Consider the following 16,033-nt stretch of genomic DNA (forward strand, 5'->3'; position numbering starts at 1 on the left):
GGACTATTATACATTATCCTAACAATGATCTGAGACTACTAAAGCCAGACCTGTGTTGACCAGAGAATGCCCTTCGTGTCCTTCAGATGGGAAAATATTATGTCAAAGACTCGTTGTGAATGGCTTTATGCGTAGATCTGTCACAGTTCATGAAACGTTAAAAGATAAAGTTAGTATCCCCTTAACAGACATTTGAATTTAGAGAAGAAATATTTTTCTCTGTATTCTATATTATTTTCTCTATATATTCTACACATAGAATTTTCTCTGTTCTCATGCCCCCCTAGCAGACATTAGAATTTATGGAGAAAAATTATTTTTCGTAAAGCGAAATAGTCTTCCCTACTAAACTGTTATCTGACGTAATGTACTAGAGTTAGCAACATCAAACCACCATAGCATGTATTAACCTACAAACCATTTCTTGTTATAATACTAAAAACCATGGTAGCAGCGTACTAAGTAGAGTATGAATGTTTTAAATAATAGTTGAGCAAAAATACATGTACTAGACAGATAACCAGTGAGAGTTAGATTTGCCTTAGGCACTAATTATACTTGATTAGACCATCTTCCAAGGTGTTTCCATATGAATAAGAAGAACAAATAACCTATGCAGTGAAAACATTTAATTTCATACCAGGAACCGGTTTTGCATTCCTCCTTTAGACGTGTTTTATGCAAAAAGAAGGTATCCACTTTGTAAACAGATGTGTATTTTTATTGGCCTTGATCCTTACGGTGAAGCCTGCTGCGAGGCGCAGCGCTTATTTACACTCCAGAGCACCAGAAAGAACCTGAATTTCACAGAGTTAGTCCCAGTGTTTTCTCCACTAGAAAAATTATTGGGGTTTAAATCAAACTATCTCCCTAGGCATAGAACAGATGTACACATCGACAATACAAAATACCAACGATCAAGTTTGTACGGCAGAATTACTGACTGGTGATGAACATTAGTCCTTTCAATATTTAGAAAATAAGGAATATTTTGCAAGGCAAATGAGGGACTGTTATTAGTCTGTTGCTAAATGAAAAAATATTAATAACGTTGAACATTATGACACTGGAATCCCAGGGAAGATGCAAAATATTAGTGCAGCTTGTGAATACAGATTATTTTTCAAGAAAACTCCACGCCCAATAAGACTAGATTGCATGGAAACTGGAAGAATGCGGCAGTGTTTGTTGCACATTAGCAAAATCTTAGGCATTCCCTCATCAGAAAAAGGAAGAAAAAAAAAAAGAAAGTAGGCACAGGTCATAAGAATAGCAGCAACTGGGAGAAAGAATGAGAAGCACCGCGGCCAGTCAGGCGGAGACAGCAGACGTGGCTGACAAGAAAGAGGATACATGTGGAGCAGCGCGCTGCTTCGCCCTTTAATCTTTTATAAACCTAACAGAGCGTTTGACAGGGAGGATAAAACCTGCTGACCGGCGGAGCAGTCCCAGCAGCAGCGTTCCCTCACGCTCGGCAGGGCTTTGCTGCCTCTTTACTGGGGAACTGGGACAGCTGCTGCCCGTGCCAGGGCTGGGAGATCAGCACAAGGACAGGAATTGAGCCCATACCTTATCTTGATGAGAATTTTTGCCATTTGAGGAAGCTGTCATGTCATTTGTTGCTACCTGCCTGCATTTTTCCCATGTATAAAGTAAAAATACATTTTTATTTTATAATATATATATATTATAATACATAATATGTATAAAGGGTGATCCAAGTTCAGCCCTGCACACCGAGAGGTCACCCTGAGGATCACCCAGCGTGGCAAAGCGCTGCTCTAGCAGCCCGCTCTCTCTGTCTGCTCCTTTCTCCCCAGCCTGACCACACGCACCAAACTCGGACGGCGATCGACCGCACGAGAAGCGCACGTGCTTTTTCCTACAAGGGAGGGATGAAGGAGCAGAGAAAACACCCCAAATCTACAGCCTCCTCCTTGTACATCACCTTGCGCACTGAGGTCGTCCTCCCTGGTTTTCAGACCTATTTACCAGCTGCAAGTTCATTTATTTACTTTTTTAACTATTTTGACACAGCTGACGGAGCGGATTTCCAGCTCTTGGTGAAGGATAAAAAAGCCTAACAAAAAATATCTCTTCCCAAGCGCAAAATGGCCCTCTAACCAGCTTCATGAGGCACACAACAAGGAGCTAAACTAAAGGTCACAGCCGCTGCCACCATCACCCGTGTCTAGGATACGCTGTCCAGCATCAACCCTGACAGGGGATTTATGCAAAAATGACTAACAAATAACAACACACTAGCAGAAGTACATACAGGGGGAAAAAAAAAATAATCATTGCACAGCTTATGAAACATTTGAACTTCTTTAGAAAAGGATGAAAGGTCAAAATGGAAGCTGGAATGTGTTAAAATAAGTAAGGAACTGGCTGGTCTGAGTTCCTCTTATATTCCTAAGTTTAGCAGGATTCTGCAAAGTCCATACGACTTGAGCGTCCTTGCTGGCAATGTCGCTGATGGTGCGTGACCGTAGTTGTTCACTTTCCCAAAGCTCGAAGTTGCCTGAAGACATGAATTTCCCTACTAAAATCCCCAGACCCACAAAGCCAGGAGACACAGCTGCTTAACCTCTGGATTCACCATGTAGCTATTGCAACATCTTGGTCTGACTCCCTTCCTGCTCTAAAAAAACGGTAATTCATAGAATCATAGAATGGTTTGGGTTGGAAGGGACCTTAAAGATCATCTGGTTCCAACCCCCCTGCCATGAGCAGGGACATCTTCCACCAGACCAGGTTGCTCAGAGCTCCACCCAACCTGGCCTTGACCACTGCCAGGGAGGGGGCAGCCACAGCTTCTCTGGGCAACCTGGGCCAGTGTTTCACCACCCTCCTGGGGAAGAATTTCTTCCTAATATCTCATCTAAATCTGCCCTCTTTTAGTTTGCAGCCGTTCCCCCTTGTCCTATCACTACACACCCTTGTGAAAAGTCCCTCTCATCTCAAGAGCAGAGCAGCAGGTACCTGCGGTTGTTTGCAGCCGTCTGTATCTGCTTCCCACTTCACAGGGGATCTCTGGTAGTGTTTAACAGAAATATCAAAGGCAAACATGGCTGGAATGTTTTTGGAGGGCAACCTTTGAACAGGCAAAGAAGAAAAGAGCTCATTTGCTTCAGTTACCAGCTCCAGAAGATTACAAGATCCCAGCGCATGGTGTAATCATTCTGTATTTTTCTGATTTAAATCACCCAATGAAAAGCCTGAAAATGGCCACCGAGCTTTTTAATCCTCGCGTTTTTACTGAAACAGAAGATGGCTTCCCATCCCCTTATACTGAGGAGTTATAAATAAAATATGTTTAAATAACTTTCTCAAAGAAATGAATGTCTTCAGGTCCTTACCTTACTAGGAAAAGTCTGGCATCAGTTATTTGCTTACCCAGCACACATTAACCACTGCATAATACTCATCAATGCAGCTTAGCACTTGCCACGCACCACTAAATACTTATTATATTACTAATACTATAAATTATTGAAATCAGAGAATAAATATGGACATTTGATAGCTTAATTATTGAAATTTGATAATTTATTATAATAAGGAGTTTCTTCTGCAACTTTAAAAGATGGTTTGGAAAAAAAGCCCAAGCTGCCTCTTTTCTGCTGACCGATACCAGCAACGCACAATCCTACAAACGTAATTAACTGAGCTTAAAAAAAATAAATCACACCTGCAGTCAGGAAAGGGCACAAAACAGAAATCTAAGCGGCCTCTTTGTTTGCAGACTGACAGGTTAACAAAAACTTCTGGCCTTGAAAATCACAGGAGAGAGTTGAAACATTTAAGTGATAAGAGAAGAACGGGTAAGTGCAATGGATCGCTGAGAAGAGCAAAGCTGGCCCCGCAGTCCCGGCGGGCACGGCGAGCGGAGGCGGGATTCAGCACCAGCTCCATCCGCAGGGCACCGAGACCGAACGCAAACGCGCGCAAAGCGGCACGCGTGAAGGTCACCAGATCACAGCCGAGGTGGTTAAACACCGCTGGAGACCTTCCCAGCGCCGGTCCCGAGGCGCGCTTGCCTTGCCACCATTTGCAGGTCTCCCTGTGAACGTACAGCTATCGATTCCTTGGTACTCTGGCACCAGCAGCCTTCCCCGCTGGACCAGATCTCTCAGGCGAGAGACCTCTGATGCTCTTCAAGAAACAGCAATAAAAACATAGATGGGAGCGTAACTCATGGTGACTCACCTCTCAATGGTGTTTAGGGTGTTTTGAAGTGCATAAGAGAAACACCTACTCCTGTTGCATCTTTCTGCCAGCACCGATGAGCGCGGGGCGAAACCTTTCTGCTCCCACACCAGCAGGCATCTCTCCCCGTCAAAATCCAGCGGTTTGGGACGGCTGTGCAGCGGGGTGGCTTTTTAAGCTGATCTAGGCACAGGGGCTGCACGGCTAAGATTAGGCAGACTAGCACCGGTCCGGGAAATCACGGTCCGGGAAGTGATTTTCCTAACATGTTATTTGGGATAGCCATTAATTATATTATTTATCATATTATACTTAACAATACGCTTGTGTATTTGTACATACACATGTCTTTATATATACACAACCCTTAGTGTTATAATATTTTAATAAAGACATTGTTATACAATTTAATAGATCCTAATAATTGGAATGCCAGATGGAGACTCTACATTTGGAAAAATACTGTTAGTGCTAGAATCCTTTCTGTACTTCCACCTTCATTGTAAATAAAACCAAAAAAGACAGGGTTCTCTGGAGAGGGGACTTGTTTGTTTGTTTGGAAGAAAGAAGGGAAGGGAATTAAACTGATTTACTAAATGACAAAAGTTAAAGCCAAGACAAAGAGTTTCCCAGGGTGTTTCCCCTCTTTCCCCCATTTTCCTTCTGTGGACGAAGCAACTTCATGGTTGGAAAGTGCTGAACTTACAATGTTCTAAAGCTTTAAATTATTAACTCAGTATTGTATCCTAAATCATACAGCACTGCCAAGCTGGAGTGAATATTAAAAAAGCTTTGTCAACAGTTTTCTTGATTTTTTTTATTTTTTTGCCTGTTAGAAAGCAAGGTTGAGATTTTTTTTTCTTTAAAAAATGCTTTTTCTTTAGTAAACTAGTCCAGTTTTCTTCAACTTCAGTCAGGGTTACCAAAATGTTTACAAATTCTTAATTTAAAATGAAGTTTTTTCTGAAAATCCTAAACTACTGTGTAAGTATTTAGAACATTAGTTGTGTCTCAAAAATGTTCACGTTTCGGCTACCTCATTCTGAGCCTTGAATCCTTCATGGCCCGAGTAAGGAAAATGCAGAAGGGGAAGAGCAAAGTCAATTACAGCCAGCAGCTATAAAGAACAGGAGTCACCTACCTGACAGCCTCAGACTGACCAACAAAAGCAAAACACTGCACAAATTTACCCAATGATACACGAACACAGATGATATCGCACCCAAAACATTACTTTAAATCACTACCGTTCATAAGACAAGCACAAACAGGTCAGAGAACAGAGAAACTGAAGCTGACTCCATGGGCAGTTAGGGAACGTTTTTCTCGTTTAGAAACAAAGGCTGGATTTGCCACCCCGTCGTCACGCTCTGCTCTGAAGACCAAAGGGTTCGTTTCCTCACAAGCCTTTCTAGTGCAGCCGGTACTGTGTTATCAGCAACCTGCGTGTGGGCTCTGGCAGTGCAGATCTACATGTAGACCTGCAGCATATAAATATTTATAATTTATACACCATATCTTTCTCTAGATATAAAATATATAAAATTACGTTAATCATTATAGCTGTGCAACTGACGTAGCAGCAGGCTTACCGTCACCTTCTGAGAGCTACATGACATGCTACCAACGTGGGGAACTTGCGTTAGTAGTTTGCATATGGCAAAAGTAATGAACTGAAATTTGTAAGAGCTACACAGTTAAAGATCGTAATCACAGAATCACAGAATGGTTGGGGTTGGAAGGGACCTCTGTGGGTCACCCAGTCCAAACCCCTGCCGAAGCAGGGTCACCCAGAGCAGGCTGCACATGACCGTGTCCAGGCGGGTCTTGAATATCTCCAGAGAAGGAGACTCCACAACCTCCCTGGGCAAAATCAACAGCAGAGTCCACGATACAATCTGCACATACATAACAGAGAGTCATTGCTTGGGTTTTTGTGGGTTGACTGCCGGACACTCGGACTCCGCGTTATAGGACACTGTCACGCTTGCCCGGCGCAATAAAGTTCTGCAAAAAGAAATGTGCATGACAAATTCAACATGCAACTGAGTTGTGCAGCTGGGGAAAACTGCGTGCGTCTGGCCCGCGGGAGAAGTGGGGTTAGGGGCCTGAGGTCGGTTGTGCCCTGTGCCAGGAGTGAGTAGCGATACCAAGACCAAACCATGTAAATCTCGGAGAGCCAAAGGTTCCCAAAGATCAAAAGTGGCCAGTGAGACAGACTGGTCACTGGGACAAACACACCTGGACGGGAAGCGCCAACGCTGCAGAGCACCCTGGAAACAAGGAGGATGTTCCTGTCCTGCTTGGCAGTAGACACACACAAGAAGTTATGGTAAAAAACCATCACTGATATCGGGTGTCCAATTTAAAACATCTATGCCTGCTTTTTTGAGACTACTTAACGTTATATGATTATTTGCGTATTTAAAACACAACTGTCAACTGCAAAGTTGTGTTAAGCAATTCTATGAATTGGACCTAATCAAAACCAGTTAGGAATCCTAACAGAGGCACCTACAAACTGAAGAACATAGAATTTTGGATCCCATGTGAACAGGTTAGTTTAAGTGATGTAGAGGTACACAGAAAATCTGTGGAGATGGAAAGAAAAGTCACCTACCAACAACTGGAGTTTCTTCAACATAGAGAGTCTTATACACATGTTCACATACTCAGCGTACCTATGTAAACAAACTCTTCAGTAAAAAAGCCCTTTGACTCCAGCATTCCCCATAGGCAGCACACTCCTTATCCCTCTGTGTCTCTGTGGAAAAACAACCTTGGCTTTAAAAATCGTAGTTCAATGAATTAATTCTTAAAAGGCTGTCCTACACGTGCCTCAGTGGCTTGACGCGATTCAGATCATCTGCTGGACCACACAGGGCTTGTGAGACAGACATTACCGTTCCACAATCTGGTGCTGGATGAATGGATACCAAATCTCAACGATTTCTTGACGAAAGAATCACAGAATCATTAAGGTTGGGAAAGACCTTTAAGATCATCAAGTCCAACCGTCAACCACCATGCCTACTAAGGAGAGATAAGGGTGAGGAGTAAAGAGGCATTTCCACCAAAACGTTGGATGGGACTTGCCATAGTCAAAAAAGAATTCAAATCTGACCACAAAATTGCAATCAAGCAGTCATGAGGGGTCTTTCCATGTCAGGAAAGTACAAGGGCAAATGTAACGCTTGCAAATTCGTGTATATTGCAATGCTCACCTCAGTATGTGGTCACGTTCACACAAGCATAGAGTCCTGTCTTGCCCAGGGCTGACAAAATGCCAAGTGTAAGCAGCGTAGAGTAAGCAGAGTAGATCCTCCAGTCCTCAGCAGACCTATCTCCCAGCCAGCTGCCAGTCATCAAACCTAGGACAGCACTCGCAAAGCCCAGCTTGCAGTTTGCTATTAGAGGAGATGTTTCTAACGCTCAGCGCGATAGCCACAGAACCAAAGCTACAGAAGCTGCAGAAGCTCAAGCCCTGCCCAGGAGAACGGCCCTTCTCTCATCGGTCACTGCCGTAAGGACGAAGAGCCATCCCATGTGCCTGAAAACGGATGACCATTGTCACAAATACGCTGGAAAAGGATCTGAGAGCCACCTGGAGCTGAAATGGCACCGCCCTGTACTGGTTTTGGAGCCGGGCCATGGCAAGTTGAAGGCGACATCCCAAACCAGTCGAGAGGCAATTTGTAAACCAGCGCTCTGCAGATGAAACGAAGCAAAGCGAGGTCTAGCAGCTAATGCCACTGTCACTGTTCTGTTGGACAAACAAAAGCATTTAGCATCCTGTCAGAGTCAGAAATGGGTCTTTGTCTGCTCTTTTGCTCTGACAATGTAGAATAGTTCCACGAATACACCTCGGATGAGAAAAAAATCATGTCAGTGGCCCTTCTGGCTCTTACTGAGGCAGCCTCTGGCTGGAAGGGCTCCTCAAGAGTGCCGGGGAAGGTGAGCTTTGCAGCAGCCGGAATCCATCCTTTACCTGCTGGAAAGGGTGCTGCAGCACCCAGGCATCTGAGGGGATGTAACCCCAGGCCATGCAGAGCCTTTGCTTAGCATCTGAAGAAACATTTGTGTGCTCCATAGCTTACCTATTTTTTTTTTTTTCCTCTCCAAACTGCACTTGTAGGTATGACAAAAGCCATTACGTCAACTCCACAAATCTCACCTCGCTGATGCCCTTCGGCCACTGCAACAGTGGTTACTCCTCCTGCATCCACAGCGGCTTGTAAGAAAAACCTGGAAGTCAGGGGGCTCTCCGCCTTATCCGAGGAAATGCAATCACCCGAAGTACAAAGTTTGTCAAATATCAGGCACCGGTACCGGGATGCCAGACCCCAGTAACTCGTGACAGCGTTCAGCAGGCTGTGTGGGTGCTTCAAAGCTTAATCTATTTGCCAGAAAATATATAGCAGGGTTTTTTAGTACAACCCACCCTTGCACTGTCAGCCGGGAGATGTAGGAACAGGGTGGCTGGGATGAACATTGAAACCCGCATGTACAAGCTGAGGGAGACTGTCCTTCTCCAAACACAAGCAGAGGATGGAGCAATGACTGCCAGAGCTTCTGGGATGCAAGCAGTATGGCACCGCTTGTAATTACAGCCCCAGATGGGCCAGCATAGGCTACGGCAAAATATCTACCAAGCTTAGAACAGGATCCTGAAAGAACAGGAAAAATCAGCCCCATCCATCAACCCCCCTGCTCGCTGCGGGGGGGTTGAACTAGATGACCTCTAGGGGTCCCTTCCAACCCAAAACTTTCTATGATTCCATGATTCTATGATCTTTTTTCCTGAGCAGCTCTGTGAAGGCCAAGTATGAGATAACTCCTCAACAGTGGTATGAAAAAGTGCCTTATTATGAAAAAGAAGCACTTTATTTGCCAGTAGGAGCAGAATTGGGAAGCAAAAGGTCTTACCTTTTGATCTCCTTTCCATGCCATTTGCAGGGTTGGGAAGTGCTAATGCTTCACATTGGGCTAGGTGGGAATCTGGACCTGATCTTTTATGTACATCACCATTACAGTCCTCCCCCTCTACTCTGCCCTAGTGAGGCCCCATCTGGAGCACTGTGTCCAGTTCTGGGCTCACCAGGTCAAGAAAGATGAGGAGCTACTGGAGAGAGTCCAGTGGAGGGCTACAAGGATGATGAGGGGACTGGAGCATCTCTCCTACGAGGAGAGGCTGAGAGCGCTGGGCTTGTTCAGCCTGGAGAAGAGAAGGCTGAGAGGGGACCTTATCAATGCCTATAAATATCTGAAGGGTGGGTGCCAGGAGGACGGGCCCAGACTCTTTTCAGTGGTGCCCAGCGACAGGACAAGGGGCAACGGGCACAAACTGAAGCAGAGGAAGTTCCATCTGAACATGAGGAAGAACTTCTTCCCTCTGAGGGTGACGGAGCCCTGGCCCAGGCTGCCCAGGGAGGCTGCGGAGTCTCCTTCTCTGGAGATATTCCAGACCCGCCTGGACGCGGTCCTGTGCAGCCTGCTCTGGGTGACCCTGCTTGGGCAGGGGGTTGGACTGGGTGACCCACAGAGGTCCCTGCCAACCCCGAACATTCTGTGTGATTCTGTGATTACCCACTGAAGCGAAAAACCAAATCTTTTTTTGCAAAAGTCAGAATAGCAAGCCTTAATTAGTTTTTGGTGCCTTTAGCTATGCTTTTCATCTGAGTGGGTGAAAATTGCTTTAATTAAGCCACCTTCTGCCTCGATTTCTCCAGCTATCTTCCTGCTTCCGCAACAAATGTGACAGACGCCAGAGACCGCAGCTTCCTTCGGTACACAGCCATGACTCACACCGAGGGCAGATAGATCCACTCCATGCACTCAGTAAAGCTTGGGTTATGTGAGCAGAAGAAAATTCAGTAAGATCATTCAAGATTGGATTAAAATAAAAGTGTACAAAGGGGCTATGTCCTTACAACGGAACTTTAGTTCTGGCACTTCCTTTTTTTCACTTGCAAACTAGGCAATTCTCTTTCTCAAAAAGAAAAAAAAAACACCAAAACACAAGATTGAAAAATGCAAATGCTGCTTTTGCACCTTTTATTTTGCACGTCCACCCCGGAGCAGTGTGGTGCAGTACGATCTTTCCATCCACAGTGCTGACCTCTGTGACCTGAGATAACAGAACAGCCGATTGCAGTAACGGGTGGTCATTCTCCACGGGAAAAGACCAAGAAATCATTTATGATGGATCTGCCAAAGCATGAATGCCGAGACATAACCATAGGCCCTCAGCTAAGGTTTAGAAGACCGTGCAGTCTTCAGAAGCAAGACTCTTTGCCAGTTTCCTCCATCCTGTAATTATTTCTGTCCCATAGACTCCATCATGACTTTCCCAGTTGTGTGATTTCGTCTCCCTTGGTTCTTTGTTGTGTTCTCCTGACTTGTGCAATCCCAGCTTGCACGCGTCAAGGCTTCTGGTATATCGGGAGTCTGCCAGCAACCTAACTTTCCACCTACTACCTTACTTTATATCCTACTCCCTACAAAGTTCCAGGCATCTGCCCCGAAGTCTTAGCCCGCCTTCGCAGTCTGCATGTCCCGTGTTCAGGTCCTATCTATCTTACTCATCACACAGCCCAATTTCTTGTGAAATCTGTACCCATACTCTCCAGTCCTCCTCTTCCCTACATGACCTGGATCTCAGGTTCCTCCCCAAGCCACCTGGCCCTTTGATCCCTCACATTTTCTGTCCAAGCACCAGCAGAGCAACCGCTATGAAAGAAAAGAGGAGTGGATGTCAGATTTGATCCTACACGAGAGGTTACAGGGAAAGAAAGGGCTGAGCCTCTCTGCTCACACACCTGCTCGCTTTGGAGATGTCACCTGTCCTGCCAGGCACAGCGTTTGTGCGGGACAAGGTACGATCTGGTTAACACCAGGGAGCAGAGGTGTTGAGGATTTGTAAAGCTAGAAGTGACCGCCAAGAGTAATCTGTTCCTCCACACTGCTCCAGAAAGAATTCAACTATATTTATGTTGTTCCTGACTAATATTCAAACAACTTTTACCGATGCTAAAATCCTGAAAACCCCAACTCAATGATCTGTTCCACTGCTTCAGTTTAATTAATGCTGAAACCATTACATATCATCTGGTTGAGCACAAGCATGGAGAACATTGCTTCACAACAGCTTTGTGACATTTGAAGGTTATCATGTCTTGTCCACGCTGCCACTCTTCTTTCATTGGAGCCGAAACAACTCCAGACCTTTCAACCTTCCTTCATAGGCCATATTTTCTAAATATTTAATTATTTTCATTCTTCTTCTCTGAATTTGCACCAACTCATCCACCTCTTTCTTGAAGTGCGCACCCCAGCTAGATATGGTGCTACAGCTGAGAAGGACTATCACACGGAGTGCAAGTATCCCTTCCTGCATCTTCCATGCTCATGTCCTGTCCATATATCCCAATACAACATCTGTCTTTATTGCAGCAGCTCCTCATGTAACCTACCACAAACCACAGCTCTTCTGAAGAATTACCACCTAATCCCTTCCTTATACAGTTGAGCACTACAATATCTTTGCCCTATGGAACATCCTAATTCCATCTCCAGTATATTCGCAGTCCCTCTCCAGTTACAAGTCACCTGCAGATGTGGCAAGCACCACTGAGGTCACTGTTGAAAACACTCTGTAGGACTGGTCGTTGAATAAAGGTGGAACCTCTCATTTTATTTTCTCAAGTTTTTGCAAGTGAATGTGTGAGAACTACAATAAAGCAGAAAATTTGGGCAGGCTTTCCTGAACACAGTAAAAACGCAGCTCTTTGATAACAGGACACTGACGTAGCAAGACCTGGAGCCTAGATGCAAACCAGCATGGCAACACCATGTTTCCAAAAGGTCTTTTTTTTTTTTTTTTAACAAGGCAAAAAAATCAGTCTAATTCTCAGTCAATCATCTGGCTGAACTAAAACAAAAATTAACCTGAGTCATAAAGACATGCGATGAACCACAGCCCACATGGTTAAAACTTGGCAAAGTTATCAGCAACAGAAAAGAGGTTTTACAATGGGGAAGTCAGTCCAATTTTGTTGGCAGACGGTCCCACTCAACGCAACTCCATCATGTGTGCGCCAACAGATACCCACTGATACTACAGATCCACATGGGTTTCAGTCGCTATTTTTCCTTCTCTTCTGGGCCAAAGCGTTCCACAGATCACTGTAATTGCACCTTTTTCTTTTTCCCCTGTGCTAAAGAGTTTTAAACGTGGTTTTATTAAAGGTCCCAGAGAAAGACAGCAGGTTACTTTGAAGAAAATCAACTTTCTTTGAAGAGCAACATGAAAGTCAGCATCTTGCATGGTTCAGTTCACCTTCATTCTTTTCATCGTACTCCCTCCATGTTTCAGCTTAGCATTAGACATAATCTCTGACACATGGCATCCGCCCGCAGAAGCCTCACCGCAAATCACCAGACAGAGCTGATTCACGCAGCCGCCCAGGTCTGACTGCTGACTTGCAAAACACTCCGAGCAACGAAAAGGATGCTCAAGCAGGTCAGCAACGCGCGCAGCGTTTTGCACCACCGGACGCTAAAGCACGAGGAAAGCTTTCGCTTATTTGGGTCACTTTCGTAGAGTTTTTCTTAAGGCAATAAACATGAAGAAAATGAAGCTTGGGCATGTGTTATTGGCCAAATGACAAGCTTAACCATTTCACAGCCGCTTTGGGATGTGAACTACTTGACTACACCGATCTGACGATGTGATTTGGTTATCACAGATCAAGGCAGTCAACAGAAAAGCCCGAACTACCCCTACGTAGCTACACCGCTCTGCCCCATGGATTAAGATAAGCTGAATATGGAGGTTTTTTTCTTAAATGGCCTTGTTGGAGGCACGAAACTTGTGTTTCTGTAATGTGGTATACAGTTTGCATATACAAAGGAGAAACTGAACTATGTTTAAAAATGTCTTGATGTACTTAGTACATTTATAGTAGCATCTGAATCATCTTCATGTGTTGCGCAACTGCAGCAGAAGGCATTTACCCGGGATAATATGTAGCAAGAACTTTACATTTTTCTCCCCATAGAACTTCATTAACAAATCACTGTGACTCAGCCCATGTGACACACTGGCTCTTGAAGAGTATTAATTAATAATTATTTGTTACAAGTCAATTTCATTTCCTTGTAAGACTTCACCAATATAAGTATAAACGCTGAATGTAAAGTACATGTAGATGCTGTATGCTTCTGACAAAATACATTTTAGTTCTTAAACAAAGAAATTGCGTGATATGCAATGCAGAGAATCAAAAGGAGTGAAAGTCCTGTCAGGAAGCGATGGGAAACAAGAAGAGCAAGGCCAACACAACAACTCATTGTTTGCAAAAGGCAGAACTCACAGAGTCTTTGTGGAAACAAACACACTTTTTATCCATCGCTAATTCTTTTAAATACACCGCTCTTGCGAGACCCCACCTGGAGCGTCCAGCTCTGGAGCCCCCAACATAGGAAGGACATGGATGTGTTGGAGCGGGGCCAGAGGAGGGCCACGAAGATGATCCGAGGGCTGGAGCACCTCTCCTATGAGGACAGGCTGAGGGAGTTGGGGCTGTTCAGCCTGGAGAAGTCTCCGGGGGGACCTTAGAGCAGCTGCCAGTGCCTGAAGGGGCTGACAGGAAGGATGGAGAGGGGCTTTTCACAAGGTGGTGCAGTGATAGGACAAGGGGGAATGGCTCTAAACTAAAAGAGGGCAGATTTAGATCAGATATTAGGAAGAAATTCTTCCCCATGTGGGTGGTGAAACACTGGCCCAGGTTGCCCAGAGAAGCTGTGGCTGCCCCCTCCCTGGCAGTGTTCAAGGCCAGGTTGGATGGAGCTCTGAGCAACCTGGTCTGGTGGAAGATGTCCCTGCTCATGGCAGGGGGTTGGAACCAGATGATCTTTAAGGTCCCTTCCAACCCAAACCATTCTATTATAACAGATAAAAACATAGAATTTGGCCCCTCCAGTGGAAGCACTGATGTAATTAAAGTTGACACTGTAACTTTGTTGCCTTCTATCACATTTTCAAAACCAACAAATTCTATTCTAATGTGCACTTCATACAACTCTATTAAATCTTATCAGAATACAAGGGATCAACAACAATACAGAGGTGTTCAGAGCACCCCGACCTCTACACCACACTGACGGACGCGATGATGCAACTCCATTGCCCTGAGCCTGTTGACTCTCAGCAAATCGACCGTACTTTTCTAATGTATCAGTAGTGGGCTTGTCCATATTTGCTGAAACTCTCTTATTTGGGCCTTTACAGAGTCAGGACTGGGCATTGATCTTGTTGAGGGGAAAAAAAAAAAATCCCTTCTAACAACCAGAGTCAGCGATTTTCAATGATGAATAATTCAGAACAAGAAAAAACAAATCTTTTTCTTCTCTTGGCTTATGAGGGAAAAAAAGTCAAAACAATCATTTCAGCTTACACTGTCTTCATAAAAATTCTGGTTATGTTACTCCTCATCATAAAACAACAACTGAATATATTCATAAACTCATCATCGCATTTCAGTCAATGTTTATCATGCCACTTATTTCTGACTGAAGAAGAGCTCGCCCGACACGACCATCGCAGGAACACATTGAAACAACCCTGAGCCGCGTCACTCATGCAGACAGACCCGTTTGCAGTGACCGAGCTACCCGGGAAAGCAGCGTTGGGAAGGGCTAAGAGGCAAAGCAGAAGAAAGCACAAAACTTCTTATTGCCGCAATCAGAGGCGTCAAACTAAAAACGCTGCTTTTTAGTATCCGCAGTTAAAATGTAACATTATTACCGAAAGAAGAGTCCATTTTAAAAGTAAATCTATTTTGCTGAAGTTTGCAGGAACTGGATGCTTAAAAAAACCCACAACATTTCACCTCATGGATGAACGATTCACCACTGCTACTACCTGCACAGCCTCCCAGGACAGCAGACCAAAACCACCCATAAGAAACAAGCTTTAAAAAACTGAAAAAAAGAAAAACAGTCAGTGCCTGAGCACAGAACACAGCGAGACATCCACACTTCACACCAACTGCTTTTGCTACCGGTGCGTTTTTAAAAATCCCGTTACACAGCATTTAGGGAAAAAACCTCCACTGCTTGGAAGCGCGAAGCAATTCTGGCTAAAATGCAGGATGGCCCGAATGGATTTTCAGAAAGTGGCCTGAATTTCAGAACAGGATCCCTTGAGATACATTTTCCTATTGGAGAAAAAAAGACCCAATAGCAACCAGCAGCAATCTCTCTGCTACGTGCCATGCTTATTAATACAGATTTCAGGGTAATTCTTGTAATCATCATCTACCTGGGACATAAACAAATATACAAATCACTTTCATATAAAGTTCCGATACGCTTTGCAGTGGTAAATTCAAGCTCGTTGTCGAAATGAAATATTCAGAACCGAACACAGCCTCTAATCCGATCAATTGATAGCAGCCAGGGAAGAGTTGGATTTGTTAATTTGATGAATTCCTGACCTGGATTCAAACCACGCGAAGCTAGTTACAAGCAGAACTGCTAATTACTGCCTATAGTAAAGAAATATCAATGGCTTTGTTGAAGAAACTCATAATGACATTTATACCCACTGATTAATGTTTTCCTATAGCTAAAAGACTTCATTACCTATGCAAGGTGCAATTAGAATTATTCTGCTGGTGGGAATTTCTTGAGCGTGAGTTGCTAAATACCGGATAAAAGTCAGTTCTGACTCCAATTTATCAGCTTTAATCCATGAAAATGTAGGAGCTGACACAGGTTACTGCTGTCGGGTGGCTGAAATAGCTCGGATCCTAAGAAA

The 16,033-nt window shown here is 44.3% G+C and overlaps 1 protein-coding gene across 7 annotated transcripts in view; it reads right to left on the bottom strand.

Moving 5' to 3' along the window:
• The window catches only part of CRACD (capping protein inhibiting regulator of actin dynamics), a 135,128-nt gene that overhangs the window by 117,511 nt on the left and 1,584 nt on the right, over window positions 1-16,033 (bottom strand). The window lies entirely within an intron of this gene.

The sequence above is a fragment of the Opisthocomus hoazin genome, chromosome 5 (assembly GCF_030867145.1).
Source record: "Opisthocomus hoazin isolate bOpiHoa1 chromosome 5, bOpiHoa1.hap1, whole genome shotgun sequence".
Lineage (NCBI taxonomy): Eukaryota > Metazoa > Chordata > Aves > Opisthocomiformes > Opisthocomidae > Opisthocomus > Opisthocomus hoazin.